Here is a 19,368-nt window from a genome sequence, read left to right on the forward strand (position 1 = left end):
AAGACACAGAAAGAAATTTCTGAACGAATAGGCTGTTCCCAGAGTGCTGTATCAAGGCACCTCAGTGGGAAGTCTGTGGGAAGGAAAAAGTGTGGCAGAAAACGCTGCACAACGAGAAGAGGTGACCGGACCCTGAGGAAGATTGTGGAGAAGGGCCGATTCCAGACCTTGGGGGACCTGCGGAAGCAGTGGACTGAGTCTGGAGTAGAAACATCCAGAACCACCATGCACAGGCGTGTGCAGTAAATGGGCTACAGGTGCCGCATTCCCCAGACCTGGGCTACAGAGAAGCAGCACTGGACTGTTGCTCAGTGGTCCAAAGTACTTTTTTCGGATGAAAGCAAATTCTGCATGTCATTCGGAAATCAAGGTGCCAGAGTCTGGAGGAAGACTGGGGAGAAGGAAATGCCAAAATGCCAGAAGTCCAGTGTCAAGTACCCACAGTCAGTGATGGTCTGGGGTGCCGTGTCAGCTGCTGGTGTTGGTCCACTGTGTTTTATCAAGGGCAGGGTCAATGCAGCTAGCTATCAGGAGATTTTGGAGCACTTCATGCTTCCATCTGCTGAAAAGCTTTATGGAGATGAAGATTTAATTTTTCAGCACGACCTGGCACCTGCTCACAGTGCCAAAACCACTGGTAAATGGTTTACTGACCATGGTATCACTGTGTTCAATTGGCCTGCCAACTCTCCTGACCTGAACCCCATAGAGAATCTGTGGGATATTGTGAAGAGAACGTTGAGAGACTCAAGAACCAACACTATGGATGAGCTAAAGGCCGCTATCGAAGCATCCTGGGCCTCCATAAGACCTCAGCAGTGCCACAGGCTGATTGCCTCCATGCCACGCCGCATTGAAGCAGTCATTTCTGCAAAAGGATTCCCGACCAAGTATTGAGTGCATAACTGTACATGATTATTTGAAGGTTGACGTTTTTTGTATTAAAAACACTTTTCTTTTATTGGTCGGATGAAATATGCTAATTTTGTGAGATAGGAATTTTGGGTTTTCATGAGCTGTATGCCACAATCATCCGTATTAAGACAATAAAAGACCTGAAATATTTCAGTTAGTGTGCAATGAATCTAAAATATATGAATGTTAAATTTTCATCATTACATTATGGAAAATAATTAACTTTATCACAATATGCTAATATTTTGAGAAGGACCTGTAGGTGGAATCAGAAAACCAGCTGAAAGATCATCACTAGCACTTCTAAGAAATCCAGCCAGACAATGTTATTACTTCATTCAAGCTGCTGCTTCCACAGATATTCAGAAGCTATTCAAGGACAATGATACTAATAAGCTGCTGAAACAATAACACAATAAGTTTACAAAAAAGCATCACCAACATTCATGGCAACAAGGCATAAATTTAGCCCCTGCTAGTCCTATGACATCTTCATGCCTGACACCCAATCTTGGCACCAACAGCCAAGACTAAAATTCAAAAAGCACCTAAAAATAACTGTCTCAAGTGACAAAAGACGAGGCAGCATGACTCAAAGAAGAGTGACCTAGATTGCTATCAATGAAATGTGAAGTGTGTTCAACTTAACCCTAACCACAAATCTGCCAAACAGTAAGATGGTCACTCGATTGAAGTATGGAGGGAAAAGGACAAATGTGGATGAAACTGCAGCAAAAACCTTTTCCTGTCCTTAAGCACCTTATAAGAGATACACCTAACGTACCTTCTCAATTTATTGGCATCCATGGCAAAAATGCCAACTCTTATTGCAGTGTCTAACTGAAAGACTTGGAAAAATAACAAATTTTAATTAGGGGGGGGGGGGGGGGGGGGGGGCAGAAAGCAGGCGCAAGTGCTTTAACAATATCAGTGTCACACTTATTGGTGGTCTAATGAGTCTAAAAATCTTAAGAAATTATAAATTTTAATATATAATTAACTTTAACATTGTGGGGCTACGGTGGCGACAGTGGTAGGGATTCGTCCTGTAACTGGTTGGTTGCCAGATCCAACCCCTGCACAGTCCTTCTCAGAAACTGAAGACACTTCACCCCCTTGCCTATTGATGGTGGTCAGAGGTCTCGGTGGCACCGATTGTATGGCAGCTTACTTCTATCAGTATGCCCCAGGGCAGACTATATTGTAGTTTACCACTCTCCATGTATGAATGGGTGCATGACTGATTGTAGTGTGAAGCATTTTGGGATCCTTGGACTTAATAAAGCGCTATACAAATGCAGGCCATTTACCATTAAGGTAATCAAAAAAATTTATTCCATTTGTATTTTACTTTTAAGTTGCTAAGAATGTCTAGGAACCATCCCATATGTTCCCGTTTCCCTGAGGTATACAGATACTGTGACAAAGAGCCCTATTACTCTTGTATGCTAATAATTGAAATCTGTGTGATCAGATTTAGCTGACTTTGTAAAGTGCCTTAAGACAACATGTGTTGTAAGTTGGCGCTATATGAATAAACTGAATTAAATTGAGTAGTAAAGGAGATAAAAAAAATCATTATTTCCTATACTTACCATGTTCTTGATGATGAAAATCAATTGATTTCTTAAAGTTTTGACCGATTTGTTTAAAAGCACTTTTGAATATCCCCCACATAAGTAGCCAGAACCCAAATAGTGTGACAGAAGTCAAGAATAATCTCTTCTTTCCACCCATTCCTCTAAATTACTTATTTTTGCAGGATTGTGTGGGGGCTGGTGTCAACCATGCATACACATAGTTAGATCAGTTAACCTAAAAGTCATATCTTTGGACTGTGGGAAAAGACCAGAATACCTGAAGAGAACCCAGAGCAAAAACATGCAAACTCCATTTAGAAAGACCCAATGCCGGGATTTGAACCCAGACTCTTCTGACTCCAAGGCAACAGTGCTCTTAACTGTGCAGCTAATAATCTTTTTTTTATTGCTCTGTAGTTAACTTTAATTGGCTTAGCTTGTTTGGCTGTACAAACTCCAAAATAAATACTTATTTGCGACTACTTTTTACATGTTGAACCAGTCTGAGACTTTGGTATTGATTAGAACTGTCTAGCATAAGCACAAAACTAATTTTCAACCAAGTAAATCATTAGTGAGAAACAGACTGAAACATTTAATAAATAAAAATCAAAAATACAAATAATCATTAAATGTTACATTTCTGCCTATACAGCCCACAGTGTTGAAATTCATAAATTGTGGCTGCTTTTCCTGATTTGCTTTTTTGTGATTGAGGTAATGAATAAAATCAAATATTGTGGATCCAAACACTGCAACTTTAATAATAGTTCATCGTTGAAATAAAAAACCTTAGGCAGCACCTAAAGAACCACAACCTAAATCTTGAATATTTTTATTTTAAACCATTTAGATCCTTTAATTTAATCATTGTTTAAATCAAACTTAATTGTATCCTCCTTCTGAATAAACTAAAGAAACATTTAGATCTATGGTCTGTGTTAAAATCCAAGCATTTATGGGAGGCCACTGATGGTTTAGGGGGCCCTAGGCAGTGGCTTGGTTCGCATTTCCAGACATCATAAAACCACTTCATTAAGCAGGTTAAACTGAAACACTATAATCTCAAAAATATATTCAAACTGATTTTTGAAACTTGGTGCTATATAATATAAGTGAGCTAAAGAGACATGGAAGCAGCATTTCACTGAAAGTGGAAATTTTGCAACTGAACTGCAGTAACTGCAGGAGACTCAGTCAGATGTATCTACCTACATCAATTATCTGATTTCCTGGTGATTTATGCCAACTAGAATTGTTTGCTTAACAGAAGAGCCCATTATGCAAAAAACATCACCATTAATTAATCTTTGCCGCAGTAAGAGAGTCTTGTGGTGAAAAAGCACATCATCTTGAACTAGACTAGAGTTCATGAGAGATTCAGAAGAGAGTCGGAAAATTTGAGTTGTAATAAATATTTTATTCATGTTACTTCTGAAGTGCTTGGACTTAATAGAATGCATTTATCATTCATTAATTCATCTTGTTGTGGGCATTGGGGATGGGTGTGTTAAAGCGGAGTTCTCTGCAGGGAGTTTGTAATTGATTTGCTGTATATTAAAATCTGCTTAATTTTTAGAGCAGTATTAGTTCTTTCAGGAACATACTAATGCCAAGCAAAATTCTGGGTCTTTTATATATGTTCTGTAGAGACATACCAGTAATCTAGTTGTATTACACAGTTTCTGCAGCACTACTAACTGCAGGTAGATATTTTATCTTTCCTTGTATAATCTTTTGTAAATGCAAACAGACAGCTGCATATTCTGTGCTCTGATACACTGCAGAAGAAGTCTGACAGATTTCTTCTGTTTTGGCACTCCTTGTCATTTTTACATGTTTTAAATGTTGTAAATGATTTTTTTTATACCAGAAAATGACCACATACATTGTTGGACAATGAAACTGAAACACCTGGTTTTAGACCACAATTATTTATTAGTATGGTGTAGGGCCTCCTTTTGCGGCCAATACAGCGTCAATTCGTCTTGGGAATGACATATACAAGTCGTGCACAGTGGTCAGAGGGATTTTAAGCCATTCTTCTTGCAGGATAGTGGCCAGGTCACTACGTGATACTGGTGGAGGAAAACGTTTCCTGACTCGCTCCTCCAAAACACCCCAAAGTGGCTCAATAATATTCAGATCTGGTGAACGTGCAGGCCATGGGAGATGTTCAACTTCACTTTCATGTTCATCAAACCAATCTTTCACCAGTCTTGCTGTGTCTATTGGTGCATTGTCATCCTGATACACGGCACCGCCTTCAGGATACAATGTTTGAACCATTGGATGCACATGGTCCTCAAGAATGGTTCGGTAGTCCTTGGCAGTGACGCACCCATCTAACACAAGTATTGGGCCAAGGGAATGCCATGATATGGCAGCCCAAACCATCACTGATCCACCCCCATGCTTCACTCTGGGCATGCAACAGTCTGGGTGGTACGCTTCTTTGGGGCTTCTCCACACCGTAACTCTCCCGGATGTGGGGAAAACAGTAAAGGTGGACTCATCAGAGAACAATACATGTTTCACATTGTCCACAGCCCAAGATTTGTGCTCCTTGCACCATTGAAACCAACGTTTGGCATTGGCATGAGTGACCAAAAGTTTGGCTATAGCAGCCCGCCGTGTATATTGACCCTGTGGAGCTCCCGACGGACAGTTCTGGTGGAAACAGGAGAGTTGAGGTGCACATTTAATTCTGCCGTGATTTGGGCAGCCGTGGTTTTATGTTTTTTGGATACAATCCAGGTTAGCACCCAAACATCCCTTTTAGACAGCTTCCTCTTGCGTCCACAGTTAATCCTGTTGGATGTGGTTCCTCCTTCTTGGTGGTATGCTGACATTACCCTGGATACCGTGGCTCTTGATACATCACAAAGACTTGCTGTCTTGGTCACCGATGCGCCAGCAAAACGTGCACCAACAATTTGTCCTCTTTTGAACTCTGGTATGTCACCCATAATGTTGTGTGCATTTCAATATTTTGAGCAAAACTGTGCTCTTACCCTGCTAATTGAACCTTCACACTCTGCTCTTACTGGTGCAATGTGCAATCAATGAAGACTGGCTACCAGGCTGGTCCAATTTAGCCATGAAACCTCCCACACTAAAATGACAGGTGTTTCAGTTTCATTGTTAAACCCCTGTAAGTAAACACAAAAGCAGTTTTGAAATGAAGATTTCATTTATGAAAGGAAAAAAGTTATCCAAACCAACTTGCCCCCAAATGATCTATAAATCTAATAATCGACAATCAGTCTTTTACATCACTGTTGAGCAAATTTGGTCTATTCTTCCTTGCAGAATTGTAATTATTCAGTACAGACCTGTTTATGGTCTCTCCAAAGCATCTGAACCAGATTTTGGTCAAGACTTTGACTAGGCCACCCCAAAACCCAAATTTTTCTTAACCATTCAAATGTGTACTTGCCTCTATGCTTTGGATAATTTTTCTATTACATGTTTGCGGATAGTGATCATCACTCTGGTTTGCTGGAATCCAGAAGCTTCAGAAAGGGCTTTGTAACCCTTTCCAGCCTGATAGATGTCCATGACTTTGCTTCTCATCCATTCTTAAATTTCCTTTGACTGGGGCATGACATGTTGCTTTTTGATATCTTTTAGCCTACTTCATATTGTCACACAGGCTCTATTAAAGTGATTTTTTGATTTGACAGGTCTGGCAGTAATTAGACCTGGGCATTGGTAGTGAAATTGTACCAAAAATGTGGTTTATCACAATTTGTCATTTAACAAGGGGGAACACGTATTTTTCACGTTTGTCTGATATTAAAATGTGTTAATTGACCAAAAACATTTAAGTGTGACAGGAAAGCAAAAACATAAGAAATCTGTAAGGGAAAGTCATTTTTTATCCCATTGTATGTTGATAGAATATTTCAGAAAGTCTATTGTATTTCTTGCAGACTTGTTGATCAGTTGCTGATCTGTGGACCAAAAGATTAACCCCGTGACTGTGAAAAAGGTTAATATTTACTTTAACATATTAACAGCACATGCCGTGGCAGTTTTATAAATAACAAGAAGCATATTTTCTATTAAGAACTCTGAAGTCTGCCTATAAATCTTTTTGTGTCTGTTATTTGCCATCAGAATGCAAATAAACCCCATGCATAAAACCTGTCAGCCGATAAAAAATAATTCACTGCTCATATACGCCACACAGTGGTGTTCATCTGGTTTCATTTCTCTGCTTTATTATAGAGAGATAAAGGCTGCTTGCTGTCAGATGAGCTGTGCCATCTAGAAAATGTCAGTCCAGAGCACTAATAGTCTACATGGTCCATTTCACACACATTTTTTCAGTACATTCTTTTAAACCAGATGAGGATTTAGTGTTGTGCACAATCTCATTTGTAATCGTAGTCATGAATACCCTGCCATTCAATCTCAATAGCATCTTACACAATTAGAATATGACAGGTTTGGCTCACACAGACTGCTGATCATGCATCTCGGCACTCTTCCACATTATCTTTCTCTGTCAAATTATCTATATCGAACTGATTGTGGTCATTTTTCACCTCACAGTGTAAAATGACCACAAACAACTGTATACAATGAGAAGGCACTCACACTTTGCAAGCTCATGTTGATGTAAGAAAATGTGTCATAATCATAATTTTGGTGTTGCCAAAACATGAAAACGATTAAAAACTCCTTCACTTTGGGGTGGGCTGATACACAGGGCTGGATTATAGAGAGGCAGGCCGGGTCCTTTTAAGATTCACTAACTGATACAGCAGTTCAATTTCTGTATGGCTTCCTACCCCTAATCCTTCTCAGTTCCCACATCTGCATTCAGAGTCCATTCCATAACAGCCTGCAGCTAGCAGGGAGTTATTAATCAAGGCTGGCTTTACCCACTGTCTTAACATGGAACATTATGGCAAAAAAAAGGGAAATCATGTCAGCCATTAAGCCACTGATCTAAAACATCTCAGCGGGAGTTAGATTACACCTTGATTTAACATTGTTAATCATCCATCTTAGATGATTTATCATTAGTCAATGGATGTTATTTATTGATAAATTGTGCATAAATTACTTGAAACGTTTTGAATTACACAGTAATAGTTACATCCTTGTAAAGTTGCCTCTGAAGCTCTAACACAAACCTTACACCTCTGACTCTGTAAAGCAAAATGCCTGTAAGGATGAAGTGATTTGGAAAACAGCAGATGTTTTAGAAAGAATGACATGTGAAAAGTAGAGAACAAGTAAAAGAAGCAACAAACAGGAAATATTTCATTTTTAAAAGCTGTCCCACTATTCTGGGCTGCCTGACTCGTGTCACTATTCTGCCAATCTGTCTTAAAAAGGACTTATTCAACAGATTCATGAATGCAGACAAATCTGGCTTAAGTCAAATTACCTTAGTGTAAATGGATGTAGTTAATCCTGTCCTACCGAGGGCAAAAATCTCAAAGCCAAATGCATGAACGGTTTCAGTTTATCGAAGATCATAACTGAACTGAACCTGTACCACTATCACCCGTTGATACATTCATTAACTCATCTATGCATACAGTACCAGCTAGAACAGTGTCTGTACTTACAGAGAGAGGAAGTGAGTCTTTCCTCCAAACTATCCTGGAGCTTCTCTAATCCAGATGTGTTTAAAGTTTCCCTTTTGAGTGATTATCAGGTGAGCCGTAGAAGGACAGGAGTGCTGCTTCTACTCACCGTGTCCCATCTCTTGATTGAATTTCCATTGTGGTGCAATTGTATCGCCAAAGACTACAGGAGGGAGTGGACACAGGTCACCACACTCGACAATGCTCTCCTTTTTTTTTTTGGGGCCTCTATCAGCAGCTCTACAAAGGCAGACAATTGGCAGGTTGTTCACAAAAGCTCTCTAGAGCTCCCCTAAACAGAGACGCAGTTTGTGATTCTGCTGCTAGCAATAACAGATATACACGCCAACAAGCATATTTTGTTGTGCACATATTAAAATATTTCAGAAAAAAACGGAAAAGTAAAAAATTATAATTTTTCCCTGAACAGGTTTCATATTTTTTAAAGGGTGAAAAAGAAAACATGCAGCAGATATCAGGGAACACAAAAAATATTCATAATAGATCTGTCTACTGTGACATGTTGAATAAAGGAAACTGGATATCCACTGGAGAAGAATGCATAATTCAGAAAAGGCCAGAGCAGAATGCCCTATGTAACCTGGTCCTCGGTCCACACTAAGCCCTCAGATTACACTGGTGCTTTCAACCAACAGCTGATCACTTTCCTTCACAGTAAAACCTGGACTTTTCAATGACATCTGATTTTCACTGCAATACTGCCAAGGGAGGAAAGTGAAGGAAATTTTTTTACTTCCAAACTGAACTGAACTCATGTGACAGGTCTTTTAAAAATGTTCCTTCACAATGTTTTTAAAACCATCTACAGTGGTGTGAAAATGTTTTTAGCCCCTTACAAACTTTTTCATGTTTTTTTTTCATCACGCTTAAATATTTTAAATCCTCAAAAAAAAAAAAAAATCAAACAAAGATAACCCGAGTTATTATAAAATGCATTCTTTAAATGATTTCATGTATTTAAGGTAAAAAGCCATTCAAAGCAATCTGGTCATGTGTGAAAAATGAAATATGCCTTAAATCTAATAACTGATTGTCCCACCCTTGGCGGCAACAGCTGCCATCAAGTATAAAAGAGTCTTTTACATTACTGGAGGAATTTCAGGCCACCCTTTGCAAATTAATTTCATTTACCCACATTAGAGGGTTTTCAAAAACATGAACAGTCTGTTTAAAGTTATGCCATAGTAGCTGAAACAGATTGAAGTTCAGGCTTTGACTAGGCTGTTCCAAAAGCATTCAGTGTTTCTTTGTGTGCTTAAGCTAAAGGTCACAAAATGGTCGCTGGAATTCAACATTTATGACGAGCTGTGCAGGTTCTGAAAAAGCAAAGCATCCCAAGAACATCACACATCCACCACCATGGTAGACATTCTATACAGTACAAACTGTGTGTGGCTGTGCTGGGTCACAGGGTACATTTCCAACATAACAATCCGAAAAACACCTCCAGGACGACCACCAAGGGTAAAGGTGCTGGACTGGCCATGCATGTCTCCAGATCTGTGAGCATCTGTGGGGCATCCTGAAATGGAAGGGGGAGAAGAACAAAGTCTCTAACATCCACCAGCTCCGTGATCTCGTCATGGAGGAGTGAAAGAGGATTCCAGTGGCAACCTGTGAAACTCTGGTGAACTCCATGCCCAAGAGGGTTAAGGCAGTGCTGGAAAATAATGGTGGCCACACAAAATATTTACACTTTGGGCCCAATTTGGACATTTTCACTTAGGGGTGTACTCACTTTTGTTGCCAGCAGTTTAGACATTAATGGCTATGTGAGTTATTTAGAGCGGGCAGCAACAAGCTGTACACTGACTACTTTACATTGAAAAAAGTGTCATATCATCAATGTCGTACCATGAAAAGAAATAATAAAATATTTACAAAAATGTGTTTACATTTGTGTTAAAGTTTACATTTACAGTTTGGAGAAATAGCTGATATTACAATATGTAGTCAGATATGGTGCATATCTCCAGCAGTCTATGGGCAGGAGGCAGGGTACACCCTGGACAGGTCGCCAGTCCTTGCAGGGCAACACAAAGACATACAGGAAAAACAACCATGCACACACTCATTCACACCTAAGGGCAATTTTTAGAGAGACCAATAAACCTAACAGTCATGTTTTTGGACTGTGGGAGGAAGTCGGAGTACCCGGTGAGAACCTACACATGCACGGTGACAACATGCAAACTCCATGCAGAAAGACCCCCAGCCAGGAGTCGAACCCAGGACCTTCTTGCTGCAAGGCAACAGTGCTAACAACTATAAAATGAAGAATTTAGCTGACAAAAACAAACACTAGTGAGAATGGCAAGATAAAAAGTCTGGTAAACCAGCCAAAGATAACAGTAATAAAGGACCTTTGAATGTCAAACAGACAACCAAAGAGTTTATAATAATTTAGTAAATTAGCCTTTGTAAATAGAAAAGCCAAATCTTTGAGAAAAGCCAAAGAAAAAAAGCATTTTCTCTGGAAGATGTAAATCTTCTGATGCTCTTTCAGTTTCAGAAGACCAGAAAAGCTCAAGGACAGTATCTTTCCCTCATGCCTGAGGGCCTGCGCTGACCAACTGGCCCACATCTTCACTCAGATCTTTAACAAGTTTCGAATACAGGCCTGTCGCCCTGATGCCTGTGATCATGAAATCCTTTAAAGGGCTGGTTTTAAAGCATCTGAAGGACATCACAGGCCCCCTCCAGGACCCCCTGCAGTTTTCTTATCAGGCAAACAGGTCGGCAGATGATGCGCTCAATTTGGGACTATACTTCATCCTCCACCACAATCTCACCCAGCTCATAGTGCTGGCCTCCACCTGCCAGTGGATCACCAGTATCCTGACTGACTGGAAATAGCAGGTGAGGCTGGCGAACACCTTCTCCCGCACAAAAACCATCAGCACTGGCAATACACATGGGTGTGTTCTCTCCCACTCCTCTCTATACACAAATTAATGCATCTCAGTGGACCTGTCTGTGAAACTCCCGAAGTTTACAGATGACACCACTGTCATTGTTCTGATCCAGGACAGTGCGGATAACTACTGTGGATCGCTTCCAGTTCGTAGGAATGATCCTTTCATGAGACCTGAGGTGGTCCTCCCACATAGACACTGATCAGAAGAAGGCCCAGCAGGGATTGTACTTCTCAAGGTAGCTAAAGAATTACAAGTTTCCGCAGGAGCAGCTGGTCATGTTCTACACCGCCATTATTCAGTCTGACATGTGCTCGTCTACCACTGTGTGGTTTGGCTCATCCTCAAAACAGAACAGGTCCAAACTACAACAAACAATTGGGTCTGCAGATAGGATCATCAGGGCTGAACTTCCTTCCATCCACGACTTGTACAGGTCTAGGGTCAGGAAAAGGGAAGCTAAAATCACCGCAGACCTCACACATACGGGACATAAACTGTTTAGAGTTTTATCTTCAGATCAGCGCTACAGAACACTATTTGCAAAAATCAGCTGCCACAGAGATAATTTCTTCCCCCAGGCTGTCACTCTGATGAACACTTAACAGTTAGAGTGCCCAGATCAATACCGTGTGTATTTGGACTAATTTAACAATGTCTTCTTCTTTTGTAAAATCAATTTATATATACATAATTACAAAAACATTTTTATTTATGTTTTCACATATTTATATTTAAAATGTCTTCACTGACCACAAAGTAGAACCAAAGTCAAATTCCTTGTTTTTGTGCAAAACATGGTGAATAAAACTTATTCACATTCTGATTTTGGCATATTATCAAACATTCAGATGATAGAAAAGAAAAAAAAAAAACATTTTGAATCCTTTACCTGACTCAAGACCTTGACTAAAATGAATATCAATGAGAGCCTATAAATATGTGTAGCCTTCAAAGGTTTCCAAATGTGTTTAATTACTTAATGAAAGACAAAAACAGCAAGATGAACCTGTTTAGACAAAACAAACTCAGTTAAATATTACTCTACACAACAGACAATGACAAACACTGAAGAAATGACCCAGGTGGTCTTTTAGAGGTGAGTTCTCAATTTTCTCACGGTGAAGTCAATTACTGGGTCTAAGTGAAGCCCAAATCCAGCGAAGCCCAATAATAAACTATCAAAGCCTGCTGCAGTGAAGGCCTGCTGAAACAACACAGAGGAGGAATGCCATTCTTATGTGATTAGGTTGATTAATTAAGAACTACTTGAGGGGTCAAGTAGTCCTTCTTCACAAGTCCAAAGCTGATTTTCAGCTCAAATACATTAGCAGCACCTACTGTTCATTTTGTGAAGGGCGGAAATGAAAACAGAGCCCTGCTGAATAATTCAGATAGATGTGTAAGTGGGAGAGTAAAAGAAATACTAGGCTGACAGGAAAGTTGAGAAGTGAGTCTAGTTAGCTTGCATTACGGATAATAGTGACAATACACCATTTTTCACTACCACTTCTCTGACAGTACCATATGCTTGTTCAGTGGTAGCAATTAAAATCAGCGATGGTTGGATTTCATTTAGCTGCTGTAGGTGTGGCTTCCTGTGCACTTAATACTGAGTTATTTATTAAATCCTCAAAAGGATCTGGCCATTTTAAATATACTACCTACAATTTATCAACTAACACGGGTCCATATACTCTTCAGCTTTGAATCATCCACACGGCAACAGAGCTTTTCTAGTATTTGTTATACAACATGGAAGAGGTGCTTTAAGACTTAAGACTTGTTGGCATGTCTGCAAGTACTGTTAGAACATAAAAAATAACCTGCATAACCTAACCATTCCCAGGCATGAGCCCAAATCACCAATATGTCCTCAGTCTCTGATTTTCCTTTTTTTTTTAAGTCAGGAAGAAGAAAGTTACAAAAGTTGAGGTTTACAAAAGGAGCCAAAAAGCCTCCAAATGACCATATCTGAACTAACAATGGAACAAAGGAACACGAAAACTGACAGTCTGTCAAAATCATACTTTGGAAAACAGCAGTAAATTATATTAATGCACGATGATTATACATCAAGCTTGCTAAAGAGTGCTGTGGTTAACTAAGGGCAAATGTATAAACACATAAAACCAAAGCTTTGACATGTGTAAAACATTTTAGTGGCGTAATTTAATGGAAAAAATGCCAGCATTTGATTATCACGTGTATTGTACAGACATTGGCCTATGTTTACATTTTGTATGTACAATTTATTGATATGATATAAGAATTAAAAATGTTTCCCAGAAGACTAGGCATGCTAAATTGTACAGTAGTTAATTTACTTAAATTAAAGACCTACCAAAAAATGAAAGAGATTTTTTAAATTTTTGTGCTTAAGTATTTGTGTAGTTTCACGCTTTGACCACAAGATGACAGTGTGCCTATCTTTAAAAGCTTCGAGACTTTTATTTTAAAATGTTTGCTTAACTAATTGTTCTTCCTTTCATTACTATTATTATAATTATTAATGTTGTTGTATTATTATGTTTTAAAACATTTCTTCCCGTTGTCTGTCAGTCCCGGAAAAACAGGAGATAAATTGGCTTATAATCGTGCAGTAGTTTATTTATGCTTACTTTTCTTTTTTTCAGTGATAATGTTCCCAACTAACAATACATAATTTCTTCCATTTTCAATCGTGTACAGCGTGCATAGAAATCAATGTTGGTTTGATTTGAGCTCATTTTAGGTTATAAATGTTTTATACATCAGGAGAAAGAGGGGAAAAAAACGGTTGTATAGCACATTAATTACACCGATATGTTGCAGTCTCTAAATAAATATTCTGCTTTTGTGTATTCCTGTTACAAATTGCCTGCAGACCTTGTGTAATTAAGGAGTACTACCTGATTATTAGCATGTTGCGTGTGATTGTTCGGTTTTTTGCGTTGAGGCTCCAGCGAGCAGCAGCTCTCTTCTCTATTGCGGCTGGTTCCTGGTTTGAAGTCGCTGATTGGTCAGAAGGAGTCACGTTGTCCGTGAAGCTGTCATTCTGATGCTGCACCATTGTTCCCCGAGCAGCCGGAAGAAGTGCCTGTATAAGCACTACTGCATGCGACAGCTGCATCGGTCAGCCCAGTATACTGTTCTGGAAACCGGGTCTGGGTTCACTGCTTTCTTTAATGTAAAATTTCTGCCGGGTAAAACTGGATCATGTTCGAGGAGAAAAACTGTGAAGTCCTCTGAGAGCTCCATGGAGAGTCAGGCAGGATACTGATAATAACGAAATGAATGGTGAGTATGAACAATCACCGGTGATAGGCCTGTTTTTACACATATTCATAAAAGATAAATTAGACTTTCTCAGAATCTTTTCTTTCACATCTTTTACTTGCGGCTTCAAATATTTTATGTGTTTTTTCTGCTGCTTTGTTACTTTTTACTGCTGCAGGGATCAATCCATGAGTGGCTCATTTGTTAAACTATCCCAAGCACCACACTTGAGCTGTCACTTTGTGGTCATTGAAATTTCAGATTTTTGACCCACCAGACAAACCATTTATATTCAGACCCTAATTGATCTTGCATTTTAAAGCTTCCTGTGTGTTTGTGAATAGTTTTTAGAGCTCACATTGTATATTAAGTACTAAAAATCAGAAATGCTGCTACATTTGTTGACACTCCCAGTAAACCTGTGTAAGAAATAAATTACACAAGAAAATATTTTGGGATATTGATTTGAAAATCTCATGTAGCTGAATAACATTTTTAAGAAAATAAGTTTTGACTAAAAAAAATAACCTATAACAACCTATTTAAGGTGAATTTACCTCAAATGTGATGACACAGAAGACCATTTCTCTTAAATAATCTTCAAAATGGGAAAGATAAGAGAACAGGCTTGTTAAGTATGGTAGAAGTGTGCTGATCTTCATCAATAAGAAAATGGCTGCAAGAAAATAGCCACTTACCCATATTCACATTGAGAGCAATAATTAATGAGCTTACAACTGTGACACGCAAGGCTGTTAAAATTATTTTGCCACTGTAAACAAGTAGGAGGATGCTAAGAGAGGTTTAAAATAACTTTGAAAGCTTACTGTAAATAAAACTCCTGCAGAGATTTTCCATAACATGCTATTTCCATGTCAACTGGTTGTTTGTGAGGCATCATCAAGAAGTACCTCTTTTGTCTTACTATCAAACGTAAACGTAGTTTGCCAAACCGATGAGATTAGGATTTAGCTTTACAGTAGGGAGCGCTCCAGATAAGTTTGATGTAAAACAAAAGACAAGTGTGTCTGAAAATACCCTATGCCTGTTGTTAGGTATGGTAGAGGATCTGCTATGCTGTAGACCTGTTTATCTGCAAAACGCCTTGGCAACCTTGTTCTACTGCATTGCATCTTGGACTGAATCATCAAAATATCTGAGGATCTGAAGGAATCAGGGCTTTTACCACAAAACTGAAAACAGAGCTTCAGTGGGTCTTTTAGCAGGATAGGGATCCAAACATATGGCCAATCAAAACAAAAATGGTTCACCAGACACAAAAATAAACCCACCTTTCACAGCCATCTCAGTCCCCACAAATAACCCCAATAGGATATTGCATATAGTCAACTGTGTTTTTATCCAGTCTAGAGGAGAAAGAGGGTCCTGTTTAAGACAGAGTGTTGTGATGAAGAGGACCCTGGGGATACTCCTGGCTCCCCTCCACCCCCGATTATAAAAGGAAGGCCGGTTCACAGAGGATTAGAAAAAAGCTCTGCCAATCATTTGTATGTTAGTGCTGAGAAGGCAAAGTTTCCCTAACAAAGCCTCCGTGCTGTTGTTTTTGATAATACGCATTACAGCATAATTACTCTGAGCATATCTCAATAGCACTTCAAATCAGATGCAACAACAAACAGCATAAACCATATTTCCCAGGGCCAAAATTATGTATAATCTCCTTATCAACTGCATAGTGTAAGACTTGTTGAACGTATTAACATTGTGCATGCTCTCTTCTCATTTCTCCACAGAATAGAAGTGGGTTGTCGCAGTGTAACTCACTTAGCTAAAGGTAAGACCAGATTTTGTTTTTTGCTGTTTGAAAATGATATTGTCGATGTTCACAACCCATTAACATTCTGAATTCGTCCCCGTGAGATAGATGGCTCAACACACACAACTGTTGCTGAGATGCCACAAAAGACCAGCTGATAACAGAATAGGGTGTGATATTGGAGCAGACAAGTGTTTAGTCTATAAAGACAGCTGTTTCCCTGTCACAAGACATGCATCTGATTTGACAAACATTAAAAGAAAAAGCCCTTATCTCAGTGTTGTGTTAAATAAGTTGTTTTTGTTCTACAAGCGTTAAATATCTATAAATTAGGTTTCCCACATTAGATTTAAATTTGGCAGCTTTATTATGAAGCTGTTGTCACAGTGTTCCTTATCTGGCCATGAATGAGGGCATAAACTGTGTTATGTAAGTACAAATGTGTGGAAATTAAGCACATTTGTGAAACATTACGTCTGTTATGTTTATGAAGTGTTTCCGTTGTCATTATACTGGAGGGGCACCCTGCCCCTTTAGCGACCCCCTCCATCCCACCTAGATGGTCAAGTTATCAATTTTCATTTCTTAATAAAGTAGATCACAAGTCATAAGGTTACCTCTCCTACTTAAAACATGTCTATATTGTCCTTTAATGAAACAAACAAAATGATCTTGGTATTTCTGTTATTTTCACCACACCAAGTCATTTTTGCCTCTAAATGGACCTGCCTCAACAATGTTGTACTCTCTGAATCAGTCGCGGCAGAGTTCGTGCACAGATACACGTGACGCATGCACACGCAGAGGTGAACACGTTCTTCTGCCAGTAGACACAGACAGCACCAGAAAAGCTGTACCCAATACCCAGTAAAACAAGCTAAAATATCTGCATTTTACAAATACTCCCAGAATTGTGAGGATAATAGCACTCACTCCTCTGCGAGTATCAACCATAACTCTCCTATTTCATATCCGGTTAAGTGCTACAGGCCCAGCCAACTACAAGCAGCATAACCGACACGGCACGGGGTGACCGGTTTTGACCCGGCTTGGCTGTCAGAGGGGAAATGGTACCCCTGGCTGTACAAGACTGAGTTTGGTCATTTTGGTAAGTATGTATGTAAATACATACTACTTGTGAAAAGTCCAAACTTTTCACTGGTAGTGTATAACAGATAAAGTGATAGATGGAGAGAAACATAGGTAAAGATATATTAACAGAATAAAGCTGCACACTTGCTTGTGAAGAACAAGTAAGAGTAGTGATACTTAAAAAAAAATACTTAAGAAGAAGTAAAAAGTATGGTGAAGTACAATTACTTCTAGGAGTCCTTTTTTGTTCAAAAAGTTACTCAAGGAAATGTAACTGAGTAAATGTAACCAAAAACTACCTGCCTCGGTATATATTTACTTTAACTTAATTAGTGTTCATCCAGTTCATAGTAACCAAGAATACAGGTCTAAACCAACATGGAATAAAGTTACTGAAGAGAAATGTGAAGAAGTACAATTACGATTATACGCGCCACTTGGAGAAAAATGATCCGAAAAAGCTGGGACAGGGGCAACAAAGACTGGAAAAGTTGAGGAATGCTCAAAAACACATGTTTCGAACATTCCACAGTTGAACAGGTTCATTGGAAACAGATGAGTGTCATGGTTGGGTATAAAAGGAGCATCCCCGAAAGGATCAGTCGTTCACAAGCAAGGATGGGGCAAGGTTCACCACTTGGTACAAGAACAATTGCAAGAAATTTATGGACTTCATTATCTACAGTCCATAATATCATCAAAAGATTCAGAGAATTTGGAGAAATCTCTACATGTGAGCAGCAAGGTCCAAAACCAACATTGAATGCCTGTGATCTTTGATCCCTGAGGAGCCACTGCAATAAAAAGCTGACATTCTGTATCGAATATTACCAGGTAGGCTCTGGAACACTTCAGAAAACCATTGTCAGTTAACACGGTTTGTCGCTACACCTACAAGTGCAAGTTAGAACTCTACCATGCAAGGCGAAAGCCACTTATCCACAACACCCAGAAACGCCGCCGGCTTCTCTGGGCCTGAGCTCATCCAAGAAGGACGCAAAGTGGAAAGGTCTGCTGTGGTCTGACGAGTCCACATTTCAGATCGTTTTAGGTAATCATGGACGTTGTGTCCTCTGGACCAAAGAGGAAAAGGACTATCCGGATTGTTATCAGGGCAAAGTTCAAAATCCAGCATCTGTGGTAGTATGGGGGTGTGTTAGTGCCCATGGCATGGATAACCTACACATCTATGAAGGAACCATTAATGCTGAAAGGTACACAGGTTTTGGAGCAACATATGCTGCCATCTAAGCAAAGTCTTTTTCAGGGACGTTCCTGCTTGTTTCAAGGAGACAACGCCAAGCCACATTCTGCACGTGTTACAACAGCTTAGCTTTGTAATAAAAGAGTGTGGGTACTAGACTGGCCTGCCTGCAGTCCAGACCTGTACCCCATTGAAAATATGTGGTGCAAAAGGTGACGCAACACAGTGGTAGACATGACCCTGTCCCAGCTTTTTTGGATTGTGTTGCAAGCATCAAATTCAAAATGAGTGAATATTTGCAAAAAACAATAAAGTTTATCAGTTTGAACATTAAATGTCTTGTCTATAGTGTATTCAAATGCAGGTTGGGGTTGTAATTTGCTTATACAAATTATGAGGCGAAAAACAAAAACTGAATTAACTGCAGTATGCAAAATGCGTGGATCGAAAATTACTGACAGAGAAACAGCAATGCCCAACTCCCTTCGACATTTAGAATTACACAAGGAATGATAAGGGACTGTTGACTATCTTTTTGTTTTTAGCTTAACAGCTAAGACAATATTTTTGCTTTCTAGTTAAATCATGGAGGCTAGTCATTTACACACATGATGTTCTTGTTCTTAGTTTCAGAAACGTTCAAAACAATTGTTAAAAATTACTTTGTAGAGACACAATCCAAAGCTGTTTTGTTTGAGTGGTCGAAATCCAGGTCTCAATATTATTTAAATGCAAAACTAAATAAATATATAAATAAATAAATAAATTGTCGAAACCTTAAACACTGTTTTAAGTTGCTTAATGCATAGACTAGATACATTTCTGTAATGTAACAAAGAAACATCTAATAAAAAATATTTTTGAAGTAACCAATTAATAAGCCATCATGTGTGCTTATATTCCTTGCTAATGCATGGAGTAACTCTATTACCTTCATTAACACCTTACATCTTTTTTAGTCCCTCCCATTTCTCAGTCTGACAGAAAATGCACTTTCTTT

General features: G+C 39.1%; 2 protein-coding genes across 4 annotated transcripts in view; one reads left to right on the top strand and one right to left on the bottom strand.

Moving 5' to 3' along the window:
• Positions 1-8,210, bottom strand: part of xirp2b (xin actin binding repeat containing 2b) — a 51,507-nt gene extending 43,297 nt beyond the window's left edge. Inside the window, exon 1 of the mRNA XM_047370344.1 lies at positions 8,084-8,210. The gene's annotated coding sequence lies outside the window, so the exon portion shown is untranslated. The remainder of the gene's footprint in view (positions 1-8,083) is intronic.
• A 5,853-nt stretch (positions 8,211-14,063) lies between these two features.
• csrnp3 (cysteine-serine-rich nuclear protein 3) overlaps positions 14,064-19,368 on the top strand; it is a 41,186-nt gene continuing 35,881 nt past the window's right edge. The window contains exons 1-3 of one of the 3 annotated variants that reach the window (XM_047370351.1): positions 14,066-14,316; positions 16,050-16,090; positions 17,054-17,180. The gene's annotated coding sequence lies outside the window, so the exon portion shown is untranslated. Of the gene's footprint in view, positions 14,317-16,049; positions 16,091-17,053; positions 17,181-19,368 lie in introns of all 3 variants that reach the window. The other 2 variants (XM_047370352.1, XM_047370350.1) reach the window with 2 other exon arrangements.

This window comes from Girardinichthys multiradiatus, chromosome 7, assembly GCF_021462225.1.
Source record: "Girardinichthys multiradiatus isolate DD_20200921_A chromosome 7, DD_fGirMul_XY1, whole genome shotgun sequence".
Taxonomy (NCBI): domain Eukaryota; kingdom Metazoa; phylum Chordata; class Actinopteri; order Cyprinodontiformes; family Goodeidae; genus Girardinichthys; species Girardinichthys multiradiatus.